At 42.0% G+C, this 19,308-nt stretch overlaps 13 non-coding genes across 13 annotated transcripts; all 13 read left to right on the forward strand.

Annotated features, from left to right (window-relative positions):
* Positions 1-3,533: 3,533 nt before the first annotated feature.
* On the forward strand, positions 3,534-3,605 carry trnae-cuc (transfer RNA glutamic acid (anticodon CUC)). The gene has a single exon. It is a non-coding gene; the product is annotated as a tRNA-Glu (tRNA).
* Positions 3,606-5,026: 1,421 nt separating this feature from the next.
* Positions 5,027-5,098, forward strand: trnae-cuc (transfer RNA glutamic acid (anticodon CUC)). The gene has a single exon. It is a non-coding gene; the product is annotated as a tRNA-Glu (tRNA).
* A 1,048-nt stretch (positions 5,099-6,146) lies between these two features.
* On the forward strand, positions 6,147-6,218 carry trnam-cau (transfer RNA methionine (anticodon CAU)). The gene has a single exon. It is a non-coding gene; the product is annotated as a tRNA-Met (tRNA).
* A 1,815-nt stretch (positions 6,219-8,033) lies between these two features.
* On the forward strand, positions 8,034-8,105 carry trnam-cau (transfer RNA methionine (anticodon CAU)). The gene has a single exon. It is a non-coding gene; the product is annotated as a tRNA-Met (tRNA).
* Positions 8,106-8,800: 695 nt separating this feature from the next.
* trnae-cuc (transfer RNA glutamic acid (anticodon CUC)) lies at positions 8,801-8,872 on the forward strand. Its single transcript has one exon. It is a non-coding gene; the product is annotated as a tRNA-Glu (tRNA).
* A 1,048-nt stretch (positions 8,873-9,920) lies between these two features.
* On the forward strand, positions 9,921-9,992 carry trnam-cau (transfer RNA methionine (anticodon CAU)). The gene has a single exon. It is a non-coding gene; the product is annotated as a tRNA-Met (tRNA).
* A 696-nt stretch (positions 9,993-10,688) lies between these two features.
* On the forward strand, positions 10,689-10,760 carry trnae-cuc (transfer RNA glutamic acid (anticodon CUC)). The gene has a single exon. It is a non-coding gene; the product is annotated as a tRNA-Glu (tRNA).
* Positions 10,761-11,808: 1,048 nt separating this feature from the next.
* trnam-cau (transfer RNA methionine (anticodon CAU)) lies at positions 11,809-11,880 on the forward strand. Its single transcript has one exon. It is a non-coding gene; the product is annotated as a tRNA-Met (tRNA).
* Positions 11,881-12,576: 696 nt separating this feature from the next.
* Positions 12,577-12,648, forward strand: trnae-cuc (transfer RNA glutamic acid (anticodon CUC)). Its single transcript has one exon. It is a non-coding gene; the product is annotated as a tRNA-Glu (tRNA).
* A 2,936-nt stretch (positions 12,649-15,584) lies between these two features.
* On the forward strand, positions 15,585-15,656 carry trnam-cau (transfer RNA methionine (anticodon CAU)). The gene has a single exon. It is a non-coding gene; the product is annotated as a tRNA-Met (tRNA).
* Positions 15,657-16,351: 695 nt separating this feature from the next.
* On the forward strand, positions 16,352-16,423 carry trnae-cuc (transfer RNA glutamic acid (anticodon CUC)). The gene has a single exon. It is a non-coding gene; the product is annotated as a tRNA-Glu (tRNA).
* A 1,048-nt stretch (positions 16,424-17,471) lies between these two features.
* On the forward strand, positions 17,472-17,543 carry trnam-cau (transfer RNA methionine (anticodon CAU)). The gene has a single exon. It is a non-coding gene; the product is annotated as a tRNA-Met (tRNA).
* Positions 17,544-18,238: 695 nt separating this feature from the next.
* trnae-cuc (transfer RNA glutamic acid (anticodon CUC)) lies at positions 18,239-18,310 on the forward strand. The gene has a single exon. It is a non-coding gene; the product is annotated as a tRNA-Glu (tRNA).
* Positions 18,311-19,308: the final 998 nt, after the last annotated feature.

Genomic DNA, 19,308 nt, shown 5'->3' on the forward strand with positions numbered 1-19,308 from the left:
TTCCCACGTCATACAACTCCTTCATCCCGCACACCGCCACAATTAGCGTTTCGTCCGCCATGACTGCGATTTGCCCGGGACAAACGTGATTTGTAAAATGCGTACGTACGTCACCGGAGCGTCATCTCTGATTGGCTGCTGTCCCGCCGCAGAAAAGCTCAAAATTCTAAACTTATTTGCGGCGAACCTTTTTGAGGCGTCAAAGCGTCTAGAGCGTTGAAAACCCAAAAGCGCCCCCGCCTCGCCGCGCTCCACGGCAAATCGCGCCGCAAATAAGCGGAAACCGCGCCGCAAAAACGCAGGAGGTGCTCGACGCGCGTTTACTTAGACTTTGAATGTAAACTGGACGCTTTTGCCGCACCGGTCTGAACAGGGCATTACGCCGGTGCTCAAGTCCCTTCACTAGCTCCTGTCGAGTTTAGAATCAAATTACTCCTGACCTACAAAGCCATGAATGACATGTACATATTTTACTGGTGCACAAAATGAACCATGCATCAACATCACTGTGTTCAAGAACAACATTTTCACACACAAACAAAAAGATAATCATGAATATTTACTGCAAATCAGTGTGACTTCTGCAGTTGCCTTTCAGAGACCAGTTCAGAAATGCACCTTCACCTTGGCAAGTTCCACTCATGTCATTTTCGCAACAAAAACTGTTCCTTTTCTTAATTTTTATGTCCAGCATCCTCGAAAAGGATTGTTCGGAAATATAATATATTATAGTATAGTAGTTATAGAAAAGGACAAGGGAAATGGCCCCAGAGGCTGACCTTTTGGCCCTTTTGGGGCCAGGCTGGTGCCAAGACTTAGCCCAGAAAGGAGGGCTTTGATACAGGCTCGACTCAAGGGCCTTTTCCGTGATCCTTTTGGCCTTTTTGGGGCCAGGCCGGTGCAAAGACGCAGGCAAAAAAGAAGAGATTTCATACAGCATAGACTCTGGGGCAATTTTTCTGGTCCTTTTGGCCATTTTGAGGCTAGACTGGTGCCAAGACTTAGCCCAGAAATTAGGGTTTTCATACAGGCAAGACTCTGGGGGCTCTGGCCGTGTCCTTTTTGCCCTCTTGGGGCCATGCTATTGCCCAGTCTTAGCTCAGAAAGGAGGGCTTTGATAAAGGCTCGTCTGTTGGGACTCCGGTCTGGTCCTTTTGGCTTTTTTGGGGCCAGGCTGGTGACAGGTGTTATCCCAAAAGGGGTTTTGATACAGTTAAGACTCTGGGCGATTTCCCTGGTCCCTTTGGCCCTTGTAGGTGCAAGCTGGTACCAAGACTGTGAGAGCCAAGTTTAGTTTATGTATACGTTCGTATGGAAATCTACACAGTGTTGATATTTTGTTATAAATGTGTAATTTTATATTACGGATAAATAATTTGGTTGTTTAAATAAGCTAAATTAATTTGATTAAATTTGTATTATTTGTAGAATTTATTTGTAGTCTTTTGCCCACTCTGACGTAAATGTGTTACTGTCACTTTAAGAGAGACAGCGCTAAGGAACACGCAAGGAAGGAGCGCAGGAGACTCAGCGCAAAATACAGAGCCAAATGGTTTTCTTACCTTAGTATTCTATTTTTTGAGAATACCTGTATTTTTGACCCCCTAACCCTAACGCCTGTAAGAAGTGTCACAAAACTGTGGATTCAACTTTGTTAACAATTTTTTACATCGGAGTCCCATGGGAGTTATTTCTCATCAATTAAAGTACACGAGTAATACCATCGGCAAAAACAAGACCTCAGCACACACAAATACTTTGCCCAGAAAGGTGGTCTTTGATTCAGTCTAAAATATTAAAGAAATCACAGGACGTACATCACGACGTCACAAGTCGACTACTGAGCGCACCAAATTCCCTGCAGCAAAGCGGGGCGTGTCACGAATCATATGAGTTGGATGTGTGTCTTGACCTCCGCCGAACCCCTGGGGTTCGCTCGAACCCAGGTTAAGAACCACTGCTCTAAAAGTACAGTAGGAGGTAGAGCGTTTAGCTACCAAGCTTCTATGTAATGGAATCAGCTCCCGGTCCATGTTAAAGATGCCGACACAGTCTCTTCATTTAAGTCCAGGCTTAAAACGTTCCTCTTTGAAATCCCTTATGGTCAGGCCAGTTAGGAACAGAAATATAAACCTACAGTTCCAGCTATGCTGCCCTAGGAGCAACTATGCTGGGGGAAGTATGGCAGATTGAGCACTATCCTCTTCTTTTGACTACTTATTCTATCAAACAATATTTAATATTTAATTCCACCTGCAAACTGGTCATTGCCTTTTCTTTTTCTCCCTGCGAGGACCTGTGGACCCGGATGCTCCTCTCATGGTGAAGCAGTCTCTACCCCGTATGGACGGTCCTTCATCTGCCTGATGAGCTGGTTCTCCTCCTGAAGAACTAGTTTCCTCCTGAGTAGCTCCAGCTCCACTGTCTCCCTCGCGTCCGTCTGTCCGTCTGTGAGAGTCAGATCTCTCCTTCACTGTGGAACTCCTCCAGGTTTCTACTGTTTCCCAAGGAGGTTGTTTGTAGTTTTTCCTGGCCGAGAAGGAGGGTCTAAGGACATCGTCCCTCGCCACCTCAAACATTGCGTCATTCGTTTTTTTTATTGTGGCCCTCAGAGGCAACTGTTGTTGTGATTTTGGGCATCACAAAAATAAATTGAATTGAATTGCCAGAGCATTCGCTTGAACAAATCATCAGCCGTTTTCTATCAGATTCTGACCTGTTACCAGTCCGAACCTTCAGTTGGTCGTGTCTCCAGTAGCACGTTCTCCAGAGGACTCGCCAACGCAGGTCCGTTCTCCGCCGTGCATACTCACGGTTGGCGTGATCCCATGCCTCCAAACACCATCTCCTCCGCATGCGCCTCTCCCGTGGACCCCTACCTCCGAGACGTCCACACACGCACACCGACCTGTACTCCAGCAACGGGACCCATGCACTCCGCTTCTTGGCTACAGCTCGCACCACAGTTCCTGTGCGCACAGCTCCGTACGCTCCGTGCATCGCCTCCACGCAGGCAGACATTGGAGACCGGATCGCGCATCGGGCCGAAGTCAAAGGGGGAGTTCTTTCAGACCTACGATGATAAATATACACTTTTCGCCAGCATCCGCACTTCCTGGTTCCATGTCTGGAGGCGTGCAGCTGATGACGTCACCATCGCTCCACGGGCCCGCAGCTCGACCTCTCAGCTCCCTCTGGTGGCGGGAGCCAGGTTGTAAAACTCAATTTAAAACATTAAACAATATTCATTGGGACTTGGCAACATCCCAGCTTTGTCCTTAACAATGTTGAGTTCAAACGCTCCCTCTTTTCTCAATCTTTCTCGCGCTAAAAACCGCCACAAGTCGAAAGTGAAAAACGAAACGGAAAAAAGACGAATTAAGATTTTTTTTCTCCAAATTTGTGATTTTCGTTTTTTTGCCCCATAGGTATAATGCACTGGCCCGATAAACCAGGGATGGACTGGACTGTTCCTTAAATCTCAAACATCCCTGAGGCCTACTTTAGAATTTAATCAGTCCCTTTGCAATCCTTCCCATATGGTCTAGCGGTTAGGATTCCTGGTTCTCACTCAGGTGGCCCGGGTTCAACTCCCGGTATGGGAATACCCTGCTCTTGGAAGACTTGTATCCACATCATGCACAGGACATGTTGTGAATACAAGTGTAAAAACCTTTAATTGGTGTCCAGCGAGGCATAGAAAAATATCACGCATTTGGGCGCAGCTTTAATATCTAGTAATCGACCTTTAGCTTTTCCATGCAGTCTAACAGTTGTTGGATTTGAATGCATCCCTTCACAGGAACACAAACCTAAATCTAGCCCCTTAGACCACTCGGCCAGAATATCTAGTGGGGATCCAACACAAACTCAGAATGGCCAGATAGTGCTTCTTACCCAAAATGTTTTCATGCACTCAGTCAAATGCTTTGTTTGAAACAAAACAATATCTCAAATTTGAGAGCAAAACGAACTGTATTCAATATCAAGAAATACTTCTATTTGGCAAATGCAAAATACAAATCACGAGATTTGTTGCACGTTGGAAAAAAATCATGACAGGCAGTAGATGGGGATGTAGCTCAGTGGTAGAGCACAGTGCTTCTGTGCAAGATCCCAGTTCTGCATTACCTTTGAATCTAGATAACACATTTTGAAGCAATTTGAGTCATTTAGATGTATATAGCCCCGTAGGTATAATGCACTGGCCCCCTAAACCAGGTATTTTAGGTTCAAGTCCCATCGAAGGAGAGCACTCAGCAGAGTTGCGCAGCGGAAGCGTGCTGGGCCCATAACCCAGAGGTCGATGGATCGAAACCATTCTCTGCTAGAATGTGTTACTTTGCACTGATGGCTTTTCTAATCAGGATTAACCAAGCTAGTCAGCAAAGTGTAGGTTTATTCTCAACTGATGCCGATATAGATGATGGAAGCTGAGTTTCAGCGCGAGCTCCCAGTTCCACCTTCCATTTAATTGAGCAGCACTTTTATTTAATCCATCCTACATTGTCATTTCTTTTTTGGGGGGAAAAATAGCTGAGAAGGAACTCTTTCAAGACTATGTTACTTCACAAGTAATCAAAGTCAACGCTATGTTTAAGTAACTCTCTTGTCTTTAAGATAATGGTCCAGCAATCAGCACCTAGTAATATTGCATACTCATGCTGAACCAACAAGATGTAGGTCAAAAAAGGACTATGGTTACACATTTTGAAGCAATTTGAGTCTATTAGGTGTACAAAACCCCATAATTATAATGCACAGGACAATAGCCTCCAAAATCCCGTATTGTGGATTTCAGGTCCATGGTCTTATTGGCTGAACGACAAGCAACATACAAATCACGAGACTTTTTCCATTTAGAATGGGCTTCTTTCAATTACATGCAGAATCAAACACTTTTAGATTGGATTAAAAATGCTTGCTAACAAGCTGATTCCCCAAATATGCACTGTTTGGACTGTTCCTCAACTCTCAAACATCACTGAGGTCTACTTTATAATTCAATCATTTGCTTTGTAATCCTTCCCATATGGTCTAGCGGTTAGGATTCCTGGTTCTCACCCAGGTGGCCCGGGTTCAACTCCCGGTATGGGAATATCCTGCTCTTGGAAGACTTGTATCCACATTACGCACAGGACATGTTGTGAAAACAAGTGTAAAAAGCTTTAATTGGTGTCCAGCGAGGCATAGAAAAATATCACGCATTTGGGCGCAGCTTTAATATCTAGTAATCGACCTTTAGCTTTTCCATGCAGTCTAACAGTTGTTGGATTTGAATGCATCCCTTCACAGGGACACGAACCTAAATCTAGCCCCTTAGACCACTCGGCCAGAATATCTGGTAGGGATCCAACACAAACTCAGAATGGCCAGATAGTGCTTCTTACCCAAAATGTTTTCATGCACTCAGTCAAATGCTTTGTTTGAAACAAAACAATATCTCAAATTTGAGAGCAAAATGAACTGTATTCAATATCAAGAAATAATTCTATTTAGCAAAAGCAAAATACAAATCACGAGATTTGTTGCACGTAGAGTGGGCTTCTTTCCATTACATGCAGAACCAAGCACTTTTAGATAGTAAAAATGCTTGCTTAAAAGCTGGTGCCCCAACTGAGCACTGTTCCTTAACCTCTCCAACATCCATGAGGCTTATGTTACACTTCAATCTTTTACACTTGATTCTTACATTTCCCATATGCTCTAGTGGTTAGGATTTCTGTCAACTGGAATTGAATCCTGTCAGCAACGTCTGTTTGGGAGCACAACTTTCAAGCTTTCGTTCCATTTTATAAACCAGCATGTTTCATTTCTCAGCATTTCTTTCAGATCAAGGGCATGTAGGAAATCCTGGGTTCAGTCCCCTGCAGCACCATTCAGTAGTCTGTTCATGGCACAAAGGGAAAGGTGTTGTCTCCAAACCTTGCTTGGAAAAAAATCATGACAGGCAGTAGATGGGGATGTAGCTCAGTGGTAGAGCACAGTGCTTCTGTGCAAGATCCCAGTTCTGCATTACCTTTGAATCTAGATAACACATTTTGAAGCAATTTGAGTCATTTAGATGTATATAGCCCCGTAGGTATAATGCACTGGCCCCCTAAACCAGGTATTTTAGGTTCAAGTCCCATCAAAGGAGAGCACTCAGCAGAGTGGCGCAGCGGAAGCGTGCTGGGCCCATAACCCAGAGGTCGATGGATCGAAACCATCCTCTGCTAGTATGTGTTTATTTGCACTGATGGCTTTTCTAATCAGGATTAACCAAGCTAGTCAGCAAAGTGTAGGTTTATTCTCAACTGATGCCGATATAGATGATGGAAGCTGAGTTTCAGCGCGAGCTCCCAGTTCCACCTTCCATTTAATCGAGCAGCACTTTTATTTTATCCATCCTACATTGTCATTTCTTTTTTGGGGGAAAAATAGCTGAGAAGGAACTCTTTCAAGACTATGTTACTTCACAAGTAATCAAAGTCAACGCTATGTTTAAGTAACTCTCTTGTCTTTAAGATAATGGTCCAGCAATCAGCACCTAGTAAAATTGCATACTCATGCTGAACCAACAAGATGTAGGTCAAAAAAGGACTATGGTTACACATTTTGAAGCAATTTGAGTCTATTAGGTGTACAAAACCCCATAATTATAATGCACAGGACAATAGCCTCCAAAATCCCGTATTGTGGATTTCAGGTCCATGGTCTTATTGGCTGAACGACAAGCAACATACAAATCACGAGACTTTTTCCATTTAGAATGGGCTTCTTTCAATTACATGCAGAATCAAACACTTTTAGATTGGATTAAAAATGCTTGCTAACAAGCTGATTCCCCAAATATGCACTGTTTGGACTGTTCCTCAACTCTCAAACATCACTGAGGTCTACTTTATAATTCAATCAGTTGCTTTGTAATCCTTCCCATATGGTCTAGCGGTTAGGATTCCTGGTTCTCACCCAGGTGGCAGGGGTTCAACTCCCGGTATGGGAATATCCTGCTCTTGGAAGACTTGTATCCACATTACGCACAGGACATGTTGTGAAAACAAGTGTAAAAACCTTTAATTGGTGTCCAGCGAGGCATAGAAAAATATCACGCATTTGGGCGCAGCTTTAATATCTAGTATTCGACCTTTAGCTTTTCCATGCAGTCTAACAGTTGTTGGATTTGAATGCATCCCTTCACAGGGACACGAACCTAAATCTAGCCCCTTAGACCACTCAGCCAGAATATCTAGTAGGGATCCAACACAAACTCAGAATGGCCAGATAGTGCTTCTTACCCAAAATGTTTTCATGCACTCAGTCAAATGCTTTGTTTGAAACAAAACAATATCTCAAATTTGAGAGCAAAATGAACTGTATTCAATATCAAGAAATACTTCTATTTAGCAAAAGCAAAATACAAATCACGAGATTTGTTGCACGTAGAGTGGGCTTCTTTCCATTACATGCAGAACCAAGCACTTTTAGATAGTAAAAATGCTTGCTTAAAAGCTGGTGCCCCAACTGAGCACTGTTCCTTAACCTCTCCAACATCCATGAGGCTTATGTTACACTTCAATCTTTTACACTTGATTCTTACATTTCCCATATGCTCTAGTGGTTAGGATTTCTGTCAACTGGAATTGAATCCTGTCAGCAACGTCTGTTTGGGAGCACAACTTTCAACCTTTCGTTCCATTTTATAAACCAGCATGTTTCATTTCTCAGCATTTCTTTCAGATCAAGGGCATGTAGGAAATCCTGGGTTCAGTCCCCTGCAGCACCATTCAGTAGTCTGTTCATGGCACAAAGGGAAAGGTGTTGTCTCCAAACCTTGCTTGGAAAAAAATCATGACAGGCAGTAGATGGGGATGTAGCTCAGTGGTAGAGCACAGTGCTTCTGTGCAAGATCCCAGTTCTGCATTACCTTTGAATCTAGATAACACATTTTGAAGCAATTTGAGTCATTTAGATGTATATAGCCCCGTAGGTATAATGCACTGGCCCCCTAAACCAGGTATTTTCTGTTCAAGTCCCATCGAAGGAGAGCACTCAGCAGAGTGGCGCAGCGGAAGCGTGCTGGGCCCATAACCCAGAGGTCGATGGATCGAAACCATCCTCTGCTAGAATGTGTTACTTTGCACTGATGGCTTTTCTAATCAGGATTAACCAAGCTAGTCAGCAAAGTGTAGGTTTATTCTCAACTGATGCCGATATAGATGATGAAAGCTGAGTTTCAGCGCGAGCTCCCAGTTCCACCTTCCATTTAATCGAGCAGTATTTTATTTAATCCATCCTACATTGTCATTTCTTTTTTGGGGGGAAAAATAGCTGAGAAGGAACTCTTTCAAGACTATGTTACTTCACAAGTAATCAAAGTCAACGCTATGTTTAAGTAACTCTCTTGTCTTTAAGATAATGGTCCAGCAATCAGCACCTAGTAAAATTGCATACTCATGCTGAACCAACAAGATGTAGGTCAAAAAAGGACTATGGTTACACATTTTGAAGCAATTTGAGTCTATTAGGTGTACAAAACCCCATAATTATAATGCACAGGACAATAGCCTCCAAAATCCCGTATTGTGGATTTCAGGTCCATGGTCTTATTGGCTGAACGACAAGCAACATACAAATCACGAGACTTTTTCCATTTAGAATGGGCTTCTTTCAATTACATGCAGAATCAAACACTTTTAGATTGGATTAAAAATGCTTGTTAACAAGCTGATTCCCCAAATATGCACTGTTTGGACTGTTCCTCAACTCTCAAACATCACTGAGGTCTACTTTATAATTCAATCAGCTGCTTTGTTATCCTTCCCATATGGTCTAGCGGTTAGGATTCCTGGTTCTCACCCAGGTGGCCCGGGTTCAACTCCCGGTATGGGAATATCCTGCTCTTGGAAGACTTGTATCCACATTACGCACAGGACATGTTGTGAAAACTAGTGTAAAAAGCTTTAATTGGTGTCCAGCGAGGCATAGAAAAATATCATGCATTTGGGCTCAGCTTTAATATCTAGTAATCGACCTTTAGCTTTTCCATGCAGTCTAACAGTTGTTGGATTTGAATGCATCCCTTCACAGGGACACGAACCTAAATCTAGCCCCTTAGACCACTCGGCCAGAATATCTAGTAGGGATCCAACACAAACTCAGAATGGCCAGATAGTGCTTCTTACCCAAAATGTTTTCATGCACTCAGTCAAATGCTTTGTTTGAAACAAAACAATATCTCAAATTTGAGAGCAAAATGAACTGTATTCAATATCAAGAAATAATTCTATTTAGCAAAAGTAAAATACAAATTACGAGATTTGTTGCACGTGGAGTGGGCTTCTTTCCATTACATGCAGAACCAAGCACTTTTAGATAGTAAAAATGCTTGCTTAAAAGCTGGTGCCCCAACTGAGCACTGTTCCTTAACCTCTCCAACATCCATGAGGCTTATGTTACACTTCAATCTTTTACACTTGATTCTTACATTTCCCATATGCTCTAGTGGTTAGGATATCTGTCAACTGGAATTGAATCCTGTCAGCAACGTCTGTTTGGGAGCACAACTTTCAAGCTTTCGTTCCATTTTATAAACCAGCATGTTTCATTTCTCAGCATTTCTTTCAGATCAAGGGCATGTAGGAAATCCTGGGTTCAGTCCCCTGCAGCACCATTCAGTAGTCTGTTCATGGCACAAAGGGAAAGGTGTTGTCTCCAAACCTTGCTTGGAAAAAAATCATGACAGGCAGTAGATGGGGATGTAGCTCAGTGGTAGAGCACAGTGCTTCTGTGCAAGATCCCAGTTCTGCATTACCTTTGAATCTAGATAACACATTTTGAAGCAATTTGAGTCATTTAGATGTATATAGCCCCGTAGGTATAATGCACTGGCCCCCTAAACCAGGTATTTTAGGTTCAAGTCCCATCAAAGGAGAGCACTCAGCAGAGTGGCGCAGCGGAAGCGTGCTGGGCCCATAACCCAGAGGTCGATGGATCGAAACCATCCTCTGCTAGAATGTGTTACTTTGCACTGATGGCTTTTCTAATCAGGATTAACCAAGCTAGTCAGCAAAGTGTAGGTTTATTATCAACTGATGCCGATATAGATGATGGAAGCTGAGTTTCAGCGCGAGCTCCCAGTTCCACCTTCCATTTAATCGAGCAGCACTTTTATTTAATCCATCCTACATTGTCATTTCTTTTTTGGGGGGAAAAATAGCTGAGAAGGAACTCTTTCAAGACTATGTTACTTCACAAGTAATCAAAGTCAACGCTATGTTTAAGTAACTCTCTTGTCTTTAAGATAATGGTCCAGCAATCAGCACCTAGTAAAATTGCATACTCATGCTGAACCAACAAGATGTAGGTCAAAAAAGGACTATGGTTACACATTTTGAAGCAATTTGAGTCTATTAGGTGTACAAAACCCCATAATTATAATGCACAGGACAATAGCCTCCAAAATCCCGTATTGTGGATTTCAGGTCCATGGTCTTATTGGCTGAACGACAAGCAACATACAAATCACGAGACTTTTTCCATTTAGAATGGGCTTCTTTCAATTACATGCAGAATCAAACACTTTTAGATTGGATTAAAAATGCTTGCTAACAAGCTGATTCCCCAAATATGCACTGTTTGGACTGTTCCTCAACTCTCAAACATCACTGAGGTCTACTTTATAATTCAATCATTTGCTTTGTAATCCTTCCCATATGGTCTAGCGGTTAGGATTCCTGGTTCTCACCCAGGTGGCCCGGGTTCAACTCCCGGTATGGGAATATCCTGCTCTTGGAAGACTTGTATCCACATTACGCACAGGACATGTTGTGAAAACAAGTGTAAAATCCTTTAATTGGTGTCCTGCGAGGCATAGAAAAATATCACGCATTTGGGCGCAGCTTTAATATCTAGTAATCGACCTTTAGCTTTTCCATGCAGTCTAACAGTTGTTGGATTTGAATGCATCCCTTCACAGGGACACGAACCTAAATCTAGCCCCTTAGACCACTCGGCCAGAATATCTGGTAGGGATCCAACACAAACTCAGAATGGCCAGATAGTGCTTCTTACCCAAAATGTTTTCATGCACTCAGTCAAATGCTTTGTTTGAAAAAAAACAATATCTCAAATTTGAGAGCAAAATTAACTGTATTCAATATCAAGAAATAATTCTATTTAGCAAAAGCAAAATACAAATCACGAGATTTGTTGCACGTAGAGTGGGCTTCTTTCCATTACATGCAGAACCAAGCACTTTTAGATAGTAAAAATGCTTGCTTAAAAGCTGGTGCCCCAACTGAGCACTGTTCCTTAACCTCTCCAACATCCATGAGGCTTATGTTACACTTCAATCTTTTACACTTGATTCTTACATTTCCCATATGCTCTAGTGGTTAGGATTTCTGTCAACTGGAATTGAATCCTGTCAGCAACGTCTGTTTGGGAGCACAACTTTCAAGCTTTCGTTCCATTTTATAAACCAGCATGTTTCATTTCTCAGCATTTCTTTCAGATCAAGGGCATGTAGGAAATCCTGGGTTCAGTCCCCTGCAGCGCCATTCAGTAGTCTGTTCATGGCACAAAGGGAAAGGTGTTGTCTCCAAACCTTGCTTGGAAAAAAATCATGACAGGCAGTAGATGGGGATGTAGCTCAGTGGTAGAGCACAGTGCTTCTGTGCAAGATCCCAGTTCTGCATTACCTTTGAATCTAGATAACACATTTTGAAGCAATTTGAGTCATTTAGATGTATATAGCCCCGTAGGTATAATGCACTGGCCCCCTAAACCAGGTATTTTATGTTCAAGTCCCATCGAAGGAGAGCACTCAGCAGAGTGGCGCAGCGGAAGCGTGCTGGGCCCATAACCCAGAGGTCGATGGATCGAAACCATCCTCTGCTAGAATGTGTTACTTTGCACTGATGGCTTTTCTAATCAGGATTAACCAAGCTAGTCAGCAAAGTGTAGGTTTATTCTCAACTGATGCCGATATAGATGATGGAAGCTGAGTTTCAGCGCGAGCTCCCAGTTCCACCTTCCATTTAATCGAGCAGCACTTTTATTTAATCCATCCTACATTGTCATTTCTTTTTTGGGGGGAAAAATAGCTGAGAAGGAACTCTTTCAAGACTATGTTACTTCACAAGTAATCAAAGTCAACGCTATGTTTAAGTAACTCTCTTGTCTTTAAGATAATGGTCCAGCAATCAGCACCTAGTAAAATTGCATACTCATGCTGAACCAACAAGATGTAGGTCAAAAAAGGACTATGGTTACACATTTTGAAGCAATTTGAGTCTATTAGGTGTACAAAACCCCATAATTATAATGCACAGGACAATAGCCTCCAAAATCCCGTATTGTGGATTTCAGGTCCATGGTCTTATTGGCTGAACGACAAGCAACATACAAATCACGAGACTTTTTCCATTTAGAATGGGCTTCTTTCAATTACATGCAGAATCAAACACTTTTAGATTGGATTAAAAATGTTTGTTAACAAGCTGATTCCCCAAATATGCACTGTTTGGACTGTTCCTCAACTCTCAAACATCACTGAGGTCTACTTTATAATTCAATCAGTTGCTTTATAATCCTTCCCATATGGTCTAGCGGTTAGGATTCCTGGTTCTCACCCAGGTGGCCCGGGTTCAACTCCCGGTATGGGAATATCCTGCTCTTGGAAGACTTGTATCCACATTACGCACAGGACATGTTGTGAAAACAAGTGTAAAAAGCTTTAATTGGTGTCCAGCGAGGCATAGAAAAATATCACGCATTTGGGCGCAGCTTTAATATCTAGAAATCGACCTTTAGCTTTTCCATGCAGTCTAACAGTTGTTGGATTTGAATGCATCCCTTCACAGGGACACGAACCTAAATCTAGCCCCTTAGACCACTCGGCCAGAATATCTAGTAGGGATCCAACACAAACTCAGAATGGCCAGATAGTGCTTCTTACCCAAAATGTTTTCATGCACTCAGTCAAATGCTTTGTTTGAAACAAAACAATATCTCAAATTTGAGAGCAAAATGAACTGTATTCAATATCAAGAAATACTTCTATTTAGCAAAAGTAAAATACAAATTACGAGATTTGTTGCACGTAGAGTGGGCTTCTTTCCATTACATGCAGAACCAAGCACTTTTAGATAGTAAAAATGCTTGCTTAAAAGCTGGTGCCCCAACTGAGCACTGTTCCTTAACCTCTCCAACATCCATGAGGCTTATGTTACACTTCAATCTTTTACACTTGATTCTTACATTTCCCATATGCTCTAGTGGTTAGGATATCTGTCAACTGGAATTGAATCCTGTCAGCAACGTCTGTTTGGGAGCACAACTTTCAAGCTTTCGTTCCATTTTATAAACCAGCATGTTTCATTTCTCAGCATTTCTTTCAGATCAAGGGCATGTAGGAAATCCTGGGTTCAGTCCCCTGCAGCGCCATTCAGTAGTCTGTTCATGGCACAAAGGGAAAGGTGTTGTCTCCAAACCTTGCTTGGAAAAAAATCATGACAGGCAGTAGATGGGGATGTAGCTCAGTGGTAGAGCACAGTGCTTCTGTGCAAGATCCCAGTTCTGCATTACCTTTGAATCTAGATAACACATTTTGAAGCAATTTGAGTCATTTAGATGTATATAGCCCCGTAGGTATAATGCACTGGCCCCCTAAACCAGGTATTTTATGTTCAAGTCCCATCGAAGGAGAGCACTCTGCAGAGTGGCGCAGCGGAAGCGTGCTGGGCCCATAACCCAGAGGTCGATGGATCGAAACCATCCTCTGCTAGAATGTGTTACTTTGCACTGATGGCTTTTCTAATCAGGATTAACCAAGTTAGTCAGCAAAGTGTAGGTTTATTCTCAACTGATGCCGATATAGATGATGGAAGCTGAGTTTCAGCGCGAGCTCCCAGTTTCACCTTCCATTTAATCGAGCAGCACTTTTATTTAATCCATCCTACATTGTCATTTCTTTTTTGGGGGGAAAAATAGCTGAGAAGGAACTCTTTCAAGACTATGTTACTTCACAAGTAATCAAAGTCAACGCTATGTTTAAGTAACTCTCTTGTCTTTAAGATAATGGTCCAGAAATCAGCACCTAGTAAAATTGCATACTCATGCTGAACCAACAAGATGTAGGTCAAAAAAGGACTATGGTTACACATTTTGAAGCAATTTGAGTCTATTAGGTGTACAAAACCCCATAATTATAATGCACAGGACAATAGCCTCCAAAATCCCGTATTGTGGATTTCAGGTCCATGGTCTTATTGGCTGAACGACAAGCAACATACAAATCACGAGACTTTTTCCATTTAGAATGGGCTTCTTTCAATTACATGCAGAATCAAACACTTTTAGATTGGATTAAAAATGCTTGCTAACAAGCTGATTCCCCAAATATGCACTGTTTGGACTGTTCCTCAACTCTCAAACATCACTGAGGTCTACTTTATAATTCAATCAGTTGCTTTGTAATCCTTCCCATATGGTCTAGCGGTTAGGATTCCTGGTTCTCACCCAGGTGGCAGGGGTTCAACTCCCGGTATGGGAATATCCTGCTCTTGGAAGACTTGTATCCACATTACGCACAGGACATGTTGTGAAAACAAGTGTAAAAACCTTTAATTGGTGTCCAGCGAGGCATAGAAAAATATCACGCATTTGGGCGCAGCTTTAATATCTAGTATTCGACCTTTAGCTTTTCCATGCAGTCTAACAGTTGTTGGATTTGAATGCATCCCTTCACAGGGACACGAACCTAAATCTAGCCCCTTAGACCACTCAGCCAGAATATCTAGTAGGGATCCAACACAAACTCAGAATGGCCAGATAGTGCTTCTTACCCAAAATGTTTTCATGCACTCAGTCAAATGCTTTGTTTGAAACAAAACAATATCTCAAATTTGAGAGCAAAATGAACTGTATTCAATATCAAGAAATACTTCTATTTAGCAAAAGCAAAATACAAATCACGAGATTTGTTGCACGTAGAGTGGGCTTCTTTCCATTACATGCAGAACCAAGCACTTTTAGATAGTAAAAATGCTTGCTTAAAAGCTGGTGCCCCAACTGAGCACTGTTCCTTAACCTCTCCAACATCCATGAGGCTTATGTTACACTTCAATCTTTTACACTTGATTCTTACATTTCCCATATGCTCTAGTGGTTAGGATTTCTGTCAACTGGAATTGAATCCTGTCAGCAACGTCTGTTTGGGAGCACAACTTTCAACCTTTCGTTCCATTTTATAAACCAGCATGTTTCATTTCTCAGCATTTCTTTCAGATCAAGGGCATGTAGGAAATCCTGGGTTCAGTCCCCTGCAGCACCATTCAGTAGTCTGTTCATGGCACAAAGGGAAAGGTGTTGTCTCCAAACCTTGCTTGGAAAAAAATCATGACAGGCAGTAGATGGGGATGTAGCTCAGTGGTAGAGCACAGTGCTTCTAAGCAAGATCCCAGTTCTGCATTACCTTTGAATCTAGATAACACATTTTGAAGCAATTTGAGTCATTTAGATGTATATAGCCCCGTAGGTATAATGCACTGGCCCCCTAAACCAGGTATTTTAGGTTCAAGTCCCATCAAAGGAGAGCACTCAGCAGAGTGGCGCAGCGGAAGCGTGCTGGGCCCATAACCCAGAGGTCGATGGATCGAAACCATCCTCTGCTAGTATGTGTTTATTTGCACTGATGGCTTTTCTAATCAGGATTAACCAAGCTAGTCAGCAAAGTGTAGGTTTATTCTCAACTGATGCCGATATAGATGATGGAAGCTGAGTTTCAGCGCGAGCTCCCAGTTCCACCTTCCATTTAATCGAGCAGCACTTTTATTTTATCCATCCTACATAGTCATTTCTTTTTTGGGGGAAAAATAGCTGAGAAGGAACTCTTTCAAGACTATGTTACTTCACAAGTAATCAAAGTCAACGCTATGTTTAAGTAACTCTCTTGTCTTTAAGATAATGGTCCAGCAATCAGCACCTAGTAAAATTGCATACTCATGCTGAACCAACAAGATGTAGGTCAAAAAAGGACTATGGTTACACATTTTGAAGCAATTTGAGTCTATTAGGTGTACAAAACCCCATAATTATAATGCACAGGACAATAGCCTCCAAAATCCCGTATTGTGGATTTCAGGTCCATGGTCTTATTGGCTGAACGACAAGCAACATACAAATCACAAGACTTTTTCCATTTAGAATGGGCTTCTTTCAATTACATGCAGAATCAAACACTTTTAGATTGGATTAAAAATGCTTGTTAACAAGCTGATTCCCCAAATATGCACTGTTTGGACTGTTCCTCAACTCTCAAACATCACTGAGGTCTACTTTATAATTCAATCAGTTGCTTTGAAATCCTTCCCATATGGTCTAGCGGTTAGGATTCCTGGTTCTCACCCAGGTGGCCCGGGTTCAACTCCCGGTATGGGAATATCCTGCTCTTGGAAGACTTGTATCCACATTACGTACAGGACATGTTGTGAAAACAAGTGTAAAAACCTTTAATTGGTGTCCAGCGAGGCATAGAAAAATATCACGCATTTGGGCGCAGCTTTAATATCTAGTTATCGACCTTTAGCTTTTCCATGCAGTCTAACAGTTGTTGGATTTGAATGCATCCCTTCACAGGGACACGAACCTAAATCTAGCCCCTTAGACCACTCAGCCAGAATATCTGGTAGGGATCCAACACAAACTCAGAATGGCCAGATAGTGCTTCTTACCCAAAATGTTTTCATGCACTCAGTCAAATGCTTTGTTTGAAACAAAACAATATCTCAAATTTGAGAGCAAAATTAACTGTATTCAATGTCAAGAAATACTTCTATTTAGCAAAAGCAAAATACAAATCACGAGATTTGTTGCACGTAGAGTGGGCGTCTTTCCATTACATGCAGAACCAAGCACTTTTAGATAGTAAAAATGCTTGCTTAAAAGCTGGTGCCCCAACTGAGCACTGTTCCTTAACCTCTCCAACATCCATGAGGCTTATGTTACACTTCAATCTTTTACACTTGATTCTTACATTTCCCATATGCTCTAGTGGTTAGGATATCTGTCAACTGGAATTGAATCCTGTCAGCAACGTCTGTTTGGGAGCACAACTTTCAAGCTTTCGTTCCATTTTATAAACCAGCATGTTTCATTTCTCAGCATTTCTTTCAGATCAAGGGCATGTAGGAAATCCTGGGTTCAGTCCCCTGCAGCGCCATTCAGTAGTCTGTTCATGGCACAAAGGGAAAGGTGTTGTCTCCAAACCTTGCTTGGAAAAAAATCATGACAGGCAGTAGATGGGGATGTAGCTCAGTGGTAGAGCACAGTGCTTCTGTGCAAGATCCCAGTTCTGCATTACCTTTGAATCTAGATAACACATTTTGAAGCAATTTGAGTCATTTAGATGTATATAGCCCCGTAGGTATAATGCACTGGCCCCCTAAACCAGGTATTTTCTGTTCAAGTCCCATCGAAGGAGAGCACTCAGCAGAGTGGCGCAGCGGAAGCGTGCTGGGCCCATAACCCAGAGGTCGATGGATCGAAACCATCCTCTGCTAGAATGTGTTACTTTGCACTGATGGCTTTTCTAATCAGGATTAACCAAGCTAGTCAGCAAAGTGTAGGTTTATTCTCAACTGATGCCGATATAGATGATGAAAGCTGAGTTTCAGCGCGAGCTCCCAGTTCCACCTTCCATTTAATCGAGCAGTATTTTATTTAATCCATCCTACATTGTCATTTCTTTTTTGGGGGGAAAAATAGCTGAGAAGGAACTCTTTCAAGACTATGTTACTTCACAAGTAATCAAAGTCAACGCTATGTTTAAGTAACTCTCTTGTCTTTAAGATAATGGTCCAGCAATCAGCACCTAGTAAAATTGCATACTCATGCTGAACCAACAAGATGTAGGTCAAAAAAGGACTATGGTTACACATTTTGAAGCAATTTGAGTCTATTAGGTGTACAAAACCCCATAATTATAATGCACAGGACAATAGCCTCCAAAATCCCGTATTGTGGATTTCAGGTCCATGGTCTTATTGGCTGAACGACAAGCAACATACAAATCACGAGACTTTTTCCATTTAGAATGGGCTTCTTTCAATTACATGCAGAATCAAACACTTTTAGATTGGATTAAAAATGCTTGTTAACAAGCTGATTCCCCAAATATGCACTGTTTGGACTGTTCCTCAACTCTCAAACATCACTGAGGTCTACTTTATAATTCAATCAGCTGCTTTGTTATCCTTCCCATATGGTCTAGCGGTTAGGATTCCTGGTTCTCACCCAGGTGGCCCGGGTTCAACTCCCGGTATGGGAATATCCTGCTCTTGGAAGACTTGTATCCACATTACGCACAGGACATGTTGTGAAAACTAGTGTAAAAAGCTTTAATTGGTGTCCAGCGAGGCATAGAAAAATATCATGCATTTGGGCGCAGCTTTAATATCTAGTAATCGACCTTTAGCTTTTCCATGCAGTCTAACAGTTGTTGGATTTGAATGCATCCCTTCACAGGGACACGAACCTAAATCTAGCCCCTTAGACCACTCGGCCAGAATATCTAGTAGGGATCCAACACAAACTCAGAATGGCCAGATAGTGCTTCTTACCCAAAATGTTTTCATGCACTCAGTCAAATGCTTTGTTTGAAACAAAACAATATCTCAAATTTGAGAGCAAAATGAACTGTATTCAATATCAAGAAATAATTCTATTTAGCAAAAGTAAAATACAAATTACGAGATTTGTTGCACGTGGAGTGGGCTTCTTTCCATTACATGCAGAACCAAGCACTTTTAGATAGTAAAAATGCTTGCTTAAAAGCTGGTGCCCCAACTGAGCACTGTTCCTTAACCTCTCCAACATCCATGAGGCTTATGTTACACTTCAATCTTTTACACTTGATTCTTACATTTCCCATATGCTCTAGTGGTTAGGATATCTGTCAACTGGAATTGAATCCTGTCAGCAACGTCTGTTTGGGAGCACAACTTTCAAGCTTTCGTTCCATTTTATAAACCAGCATGTTTCATTTCTCAGCATTTCTTTCAGATCAAGGGCATGTAGGAAATCCTGGGTTCAGTCCCCTGCAGCACCATTCAGTAGTCTGTTCATGGCACAAAGGGAAAGGTGTTGTCTCCAAACCTTGCTTGGAAAAAAATCATGACAGGCAGTAGATGGGGATGTAGCTCAGTGGTAGAGCACAGTGCTTCTGTGCAAGATCCCAGTTCTGCATTACCTTTGAATCTAGATAACACATTTTGAAGCAATTTGAGTCATTTAGATGTATATAGCCCCGTAGGTATAATGCACTGG

Source organism: Eucyclogobius newberryi, unplaced genomic scaffold (assembly GCF_026437365.1).
Source record: "Eucyclogobius newberryi isolate DKJ021-1_F unplaced genomic scaffold, fEucNew1.0.hap1 SCAF_8, whole genome shotgun sequence".
NCBI classification, from domain to species: Eukaryota; Metazoa; Chordata; class Actinopteri; order Gobiiformes; family Gobiidae; genus Eucyclogobius; species Eucyclogobius newberryi.